The sequence below is a fragment of the Anabrus simplex genome, chromosome 1, assembly GCF_040414725.1.
Source record: "Anabrus simplex isolate iqAnaSimp1 chromosome 1, ASM4041472v1, whole genome shotgun sequence".
Taxonomy (NCBI): domain Eukaryota; kingdom Metazoa; phylum Arthropoda; class Insecta; order Orthoptera; family Tettigoniidae; genus Anabrus; species Anabrus simplex.
The window spans coordinates 173,789,178-173,795,720 of record NC_090265.1 but is presented as its reverse complement, the minus strand read 5'-3'; positions in this window follow the sequence as shown (position 1 = coordinate 173,795,720).

Genomic DNA, 6,543 nt, shown 5'->3' with positions numbered 1-6,543 from the left:
TATTACATTCTACTACAACAGTTCATGGGTATTAGTATATTCATTGCAAGTAAGTACATCCGTGGGACTGTTAATGGACAATATGATATATTACGGGTTGACCCCGCGGGAATTGCTAGTATGAAGATGAATTTACAATTCAAGAGGGAAAATGAGGGCAAATACTCGTTTGTAGGAAGAGGAATTGGAGATTGAAATCAATCAATCAATCAATCAATCAATCAATCAATCAATCAATCAATCAATCAATCAATCAATCAATCAATCAATCAATCAATCAATCAATCAATCAATCAATCAATCAATCAATCAATCAATCAATCAATCAATCAATCAATCAATCAATCAATCAATCAATCAATCAATCAATTCAAAATGCATAGGCTACTGGTACATTGAATGAAGAGCGTAGTATACCTACAATGCGCGCGAACTCGTGTCACGTTGTAGTAGTTAACAGAGTGGCCACAAGAGCGCAGACAACTGCAGGAGTGATGCGTTTGGAAATATACCGGGCAGATGGCGACACAGGTAGTAGAAAATCCGCACACAGAATACAGACGGATTTATCCTCGTTAGAAGTTTTTACCACTCGCGGCAATTGGGTCGGGATTTAGAAACAGGTCTAAAATGAAATCGCAAATTTGTTGAGGTATATCAGTAATTACTACCAATCAATTATACAAAATGATCAAAAAAATATTTTCTCGTATTATTATTAATGATTTTTATGATTTCTTTGACTTACGGAACTTATCCTCAGACTATTATTGGTCAGAAATAATCCTTACCTCACGTCGCATTTGAACAGCATATAATAATAATGATAATAATAATAATAATAATAATAATAATAATAATAATAATAATAATAATACCAGCCTCTGTGGTGTAGTGGTTAGTGTGATTAGCTGCCACCCCCGGAGGCCCGGTTTCGATTCCCGGCTTTGTCACGACATTTGAAAAAATGGTTCGAGGGCTGGAACGGGGTCCACTCAGCCTCGGGAGGTCAACTGAATAGGGGTGGGTTCGATTCCCACCTCAGCCATCCTGGAAGTGGTTTTCCGTAGTTTCCGCACTTCTCCTCCAGGCAAATGCTGGGATGGTACCTAACTTAAGGCCACGGTCGCTTCCTTCCCTCTTCCTTGTCTATCACTTCCAGTCTTCCCTTCCCCCCGCAAGGCCTCTGTTCAGCATAGCAGGTGAGGCCGCCTGGGCGAGGCACTGGTCATCCTCCCCAGTTGTTACCCCGACCCGATGTCTGAAGCTCTAGGACTCTGCTCTTGAGTCGGTAGAGGTAGGATCCCTCGCTGAGTCCGAGGAAAAACCGACCCTGGAGGGTAAGCAGATTAAGAAAGAAAGAAAGAAAGAAAGAAAGAAAGAAAGAAAGAAAGTAATAATAATAATAATAATAATAATAATAATAATAATAATAATAATAATAATAATGTGACTTCCCCTCTCGGAGAACAATCATCAAATGAGAAATGCAACCAAGCAAGCAAAGGGCGCCAATCTTTAAGTTGAGGACTTAAAGATAAAATTTATAATCAAGCTTGGACAGACTCTTATCACAGGGGTGAGGTGATAGTGCACTAATCATTAAGCAGGAGAATTAGAAATTAAAAGGCTAATTAAGGCAAATTGATTAAAGTAAACTAGAAAAATACTATTTATTATATTTAATATAAATGACGACGGTTTAACGAGAACTGAATTTAAAATAGAAAATGAATTTAATAAAAAATTGAATGACTCTACTTCGCGAAAACTTGCAATATCTTTAACTCGCTTGCTCACCATGTCGTCGTGTTCTGCTGGTCCTTGGAAGGCTTCCCTCCTTGTAGCTGGAACATCATCGGTCGTCTTTGATATCTCTTCATCTGCAGCGAAGTACCATTCCTGCCTTGCAAATTGCACCCACCACTAATTGGAAGATGACTTCAAAACTACCACTCCCTATTATGCTTTATCCCGTATATTGGAGATAAGCCCTAAGTCATAGTTAGCAGAACCACCTTGGGTTATTTGGAGAGGATACTCAATTAAGAATCCTTCCAATTTTACTGAAAATGTTCTCTGAAGTTTCATTTCTATCTAGATTAATACTACCTATTGACTTAGACTGGTTCAAACCGGTCTTTTAGCCGAGCTGTACGTACTTCCTGATGAGAGTGGCTATACACCCCTCATTCGGAATTTCTAAGTACCACGTCGTGGTAATGAAGTAAAATACTAACGTAGAATCAAACGAAGAAGATCAAGTAGAATGCAGCCGAGTCCAGTAGTAGAGATGAAAGTCTAAGATCTCAAGCATGAAGCCAAGAGCTCCAGCATGCCCTTTTATAACCTTTACTGGTGCTAATTACAGGTCGCAACACGTGGTCCAATCAGATGACATGTCTCTCCCCACTCCAGATATTAGAGTTGACGGGTCTTAACTCTGATATTAACTGTTCTTCTATTGGTCCATTCACTCATTATCCATGGCAACATGACGCTCCTTTCAAAATATAGACGTTGATCCGTTTGAATAATTCTGGTCGAAATACGGTAGCTTTCGTGAGGACGCGTGAACACGTGCTTGCTTTCCCAGAACTCGATGTCTATATCTGTCCTTTCTCCTTCCTCGGTGATGTGGCAATATAGCGGAAATCTACTGCAAGTTAATTTTAAACAAATGTCGCAAGAATCTAAGTGAATATTAGAATATTCAGCCCTCGTTTACAAGTCGTAGTTACAAAGTAATGAAATGATAGTGAGCAAATGATTAAACATGAATTATAATACAATTACATACCAAAATAAATATCATGACGTTAAATTTCTGAATTAATTACACATAATAAAATTAACATAATTACACTGTAACGTCTGGAACGTTACATACGCCCCCATGAGTTCTTAACAAATATCATATGAGTTGAGAACTCACACACTTACTCCCACATTGACTTGAAATACCTCTATTACTTGCCCATAACGATCGACATTATTTACATACAATTAATTATATCTCACTCTTTCCATCATATCTCTCTTAGATTGCTTACCATTGCGACTGTCTGTTATTTCAGTTCATCTTGAGGTATAGCTACAAAATTATGCCCAACACAAGCACCTTTTCATTTTTGTAAAAAAACAAGATTATTCTAGAAAATATAACATAATATATATACAATTCAGATTACAGACTCTGCCGAGTGTCTATCTGTCCTTTTACTCCCCATCTCTCCGACATTCTTTGCTAGATAGCAATAACACGTTCTCTTCCAATCTTTTACATTAGAAACATGGAAAACAAATGATACAAACAATTTACACTTTTATCACTCTTTCGAATGTTTCAAACTTATCTTGAAGCAGGATGTAATACACTTCACTCGAATACACACGTGATTTAAGCTCACGGTAAAATTATTGCAAGTTAGAAATGCACATACGGAAAAATTAATTATTTGCCGTCGTCAGCTTTAATTAGCCTTCTGTAACATCTCAGAAAACAAATATATAAAATTTCATGGCCTCACATACGGAAAACAGATGATCTATCGTCAATGAACGAGCGTAATTCTACCGCTACACAAACACCTCCCTTGTTTACAAACACAACTAGGAAATACCACCACAATAGAGACGTAAACTCATCCACTCGTAGTCTGACATAACAAGTAGCAACTTCCCCGAGTTACTGACCTATATCTCACAATCCGGTTCAGCCACCTCACACGACAGGTATCTCCGTAAGCTACTAATGTTATATGAACCATTCATTACGCTCTCGCCATCCGCTAACTTGTAAGCACAGGGTTCAAGTTTTCGATGTACTTTATAAGGGCCTTGATATAAAAGAAAAAAATTTTTAGTCACCTTATCCTCACTATTTGACAACATGGGAACTCTCACCAAAACCATCTCACCTACCTCAAAGTTATCCAGTACCTTACGTTTCTGTTGTCTTTTACGTTTATCTCCAGATTTAATCAGGTTCTCCCGTGCCAGTCGGACGTAAAATTCAGCATTACGAGGTGGTTCCTCAGGCAAACCTAACACTCTCACTAGTTCATTCTGAGGCTTACAACCAAAATGAACTTGTGACGGCGTCAATCTAGTGCTTTCATGTTGAACTGCATTGATCCATGTCTCTATGCGGGATAAATGAGCCACCCAGGCTGTATGCTTATCGAACACTAAGCATCTAAACATGCGAGATAACTCTTTCATAACGCGCTCACACATATTGCCCTGAGGGTATCTAATAGATGAATGAACCTGTGTAATACCTAGCTCTCTAATTATGGACTTCCATTTTCTCGAAATAAATTGCGGTCCACTGTCTGATAATATTCTCAGAGGAGTACCTAATTCAGGGATATACTTCTCTTTGATTATACGACTACAAGATTTTCCAGTGGCTTTTCTCATACCGTATAATCTGACCAATTTCGAGAAGGCATCAATAATGACTAAAATATATTGGAAGCCAAACTGTCCCTTTACCACAGGTCCAAATAAATCAGTACACACCAAGTCACCAGGTCTTTCTGAGATTACTGCCTGACGAGGTCCTTCTAAATAGCGGTTAGGAACTTTGCTACGCTGACACAGATCGCAAGTGGAAAGAATTTTTCTTATATCTCTTCCCATCTTGTCCCATATAAAATTCTGTCGGATCTCATACAGAACTTTATTAGCTCCAAAATGTCCTAATTCCTTGTGGATAAACCAAATCAATTCCACACGTAGCGCTTTGGGTACACAAATCCCCCAGAGATCCTCGCTACATTTCCTGGCTAGAAACCCGTTAACCAGTTTGTACGTGTGCCTACCACGCGACACAGTGAGCTGCTCTCCTCCCTGAAGTACAGACAAAGGTTCCCGACATTCTTCGTCTACCGACTGTTCAACCAATAGGTTACGTAGTCTCTTTAAAGCAGTTTCATTTTCCTTAGACAGACATGTACATATAATAATGCCCTCACGTGGCTCTAGAAGGCTACCTTCTTCGCACAACTTCGGATCACGTGACAATAAATCAGCAAGGACATTATTCTTTCCCTTAATGTGAGTTACCTTAAAATCATACTCTTGTAGGGCGAGTATCCATCTACTAACTCTGTTAGATGATAATTTACACTTGGATACAAAAGAAAGAGCATGATGATCCGTCCTAATTTCAAATTCGGTACCTAAAACATACATCCTAAATTTACTGAGGGAGTATACGATAGCTAAGAATTCAAGTTCCGTTATAGTATAACGCTTTTCAGCAGCACTTAAACCTCTGGAAGCTAAAGACACAATCCCTAAATTACCATCATCATCTACTTGACATAGTGCCCCAGCGATACCACAGTGAGATGCGTCCGTCAGCAACACATACTTCCTATCGGGCATGGGGTATCTCAAAACAACCGCCTGCCTGAATCCTTCTTTTAATTTTAGGAAAGCTCTATTATGATCTTGTGTCCATTCCCACTTACTGCCAGCTTTCAATAGTTCTCTAAATGGCTCTAGTAAGTTACCAAATTTCACTACAAATCGTCTGAAAAAATTACATACACCTATATACGATCTGAGCTCCTTAATATTTCTAGGTGTCGTAGTATTCAATATTTTTTTAATTCTTGTGCTCTCAGGTGTCACTCCCATTGCCGATACACGGTGCCCCAAAAAAGTCACCTCTCGTCTACTGAAAACACATTTGTCAAGTTTCAGAGTAAAACCAGCATACTCTAATTTAGAAAAAACCCTCTCCAAGTGGTCCAAGTGCTCTTCAAAGGTACTAGATCCTATAACCAAATCATCGATATAAATAGTAGCATAATCTCCAGTATCATCTCCCAAGGCAATACTAAGTGCGCGAATAAGAGCTGCCGAACTCGTACGGGTCCCAAAAGGAACACGCCTAAATTGGTACAAACTATGCTTATAGCTGAACGCAGTAAGAGGCCTGTCTTCTGATCTTAAAGGTATCTGCCAAAAACTACTCCTAAGATCTAACGTAGAAAACCAACTCTTACCCTGAAAATTCTGTATCAACTCTTCAATGGTTTGTGATCTCAACTGATCAGCACCAATACGTCGGTTCATCTCCCTGCCATCAATACACAAACGTATTGATCCATCAGACTTAGGCACAACAATTAAGGGATTAACATATTGACTGTTTGATAATTCAATCACATCGTCTGCTAACATAGCTTGAATTTGATCCTCTACGGCTTTTGCATATTTGTGTGGTATCGGATATCGCGGTCCGCTGAATGGAGTCTTATCCAGCACAGAAAAAGAATGTTCATACAGATGGGTAACACCAGGTTTCTCGGAGAAAATCTCCACGTGTTCACACAACACTTCAAATAACTTGTCCTTCTGGACTTCATTCAACTCATTTCTACTTACGGCTTCTTTCAAGCCACATATTTTATCCTCATGAATCCACAACTGACACAACTTCAGGCCCTCACTAGCCTCTTCATTTACTTTAGAAACCTCTCTCATTCTCCACACTGTACTAACTTCCGTTTTCCTCTGAATTTC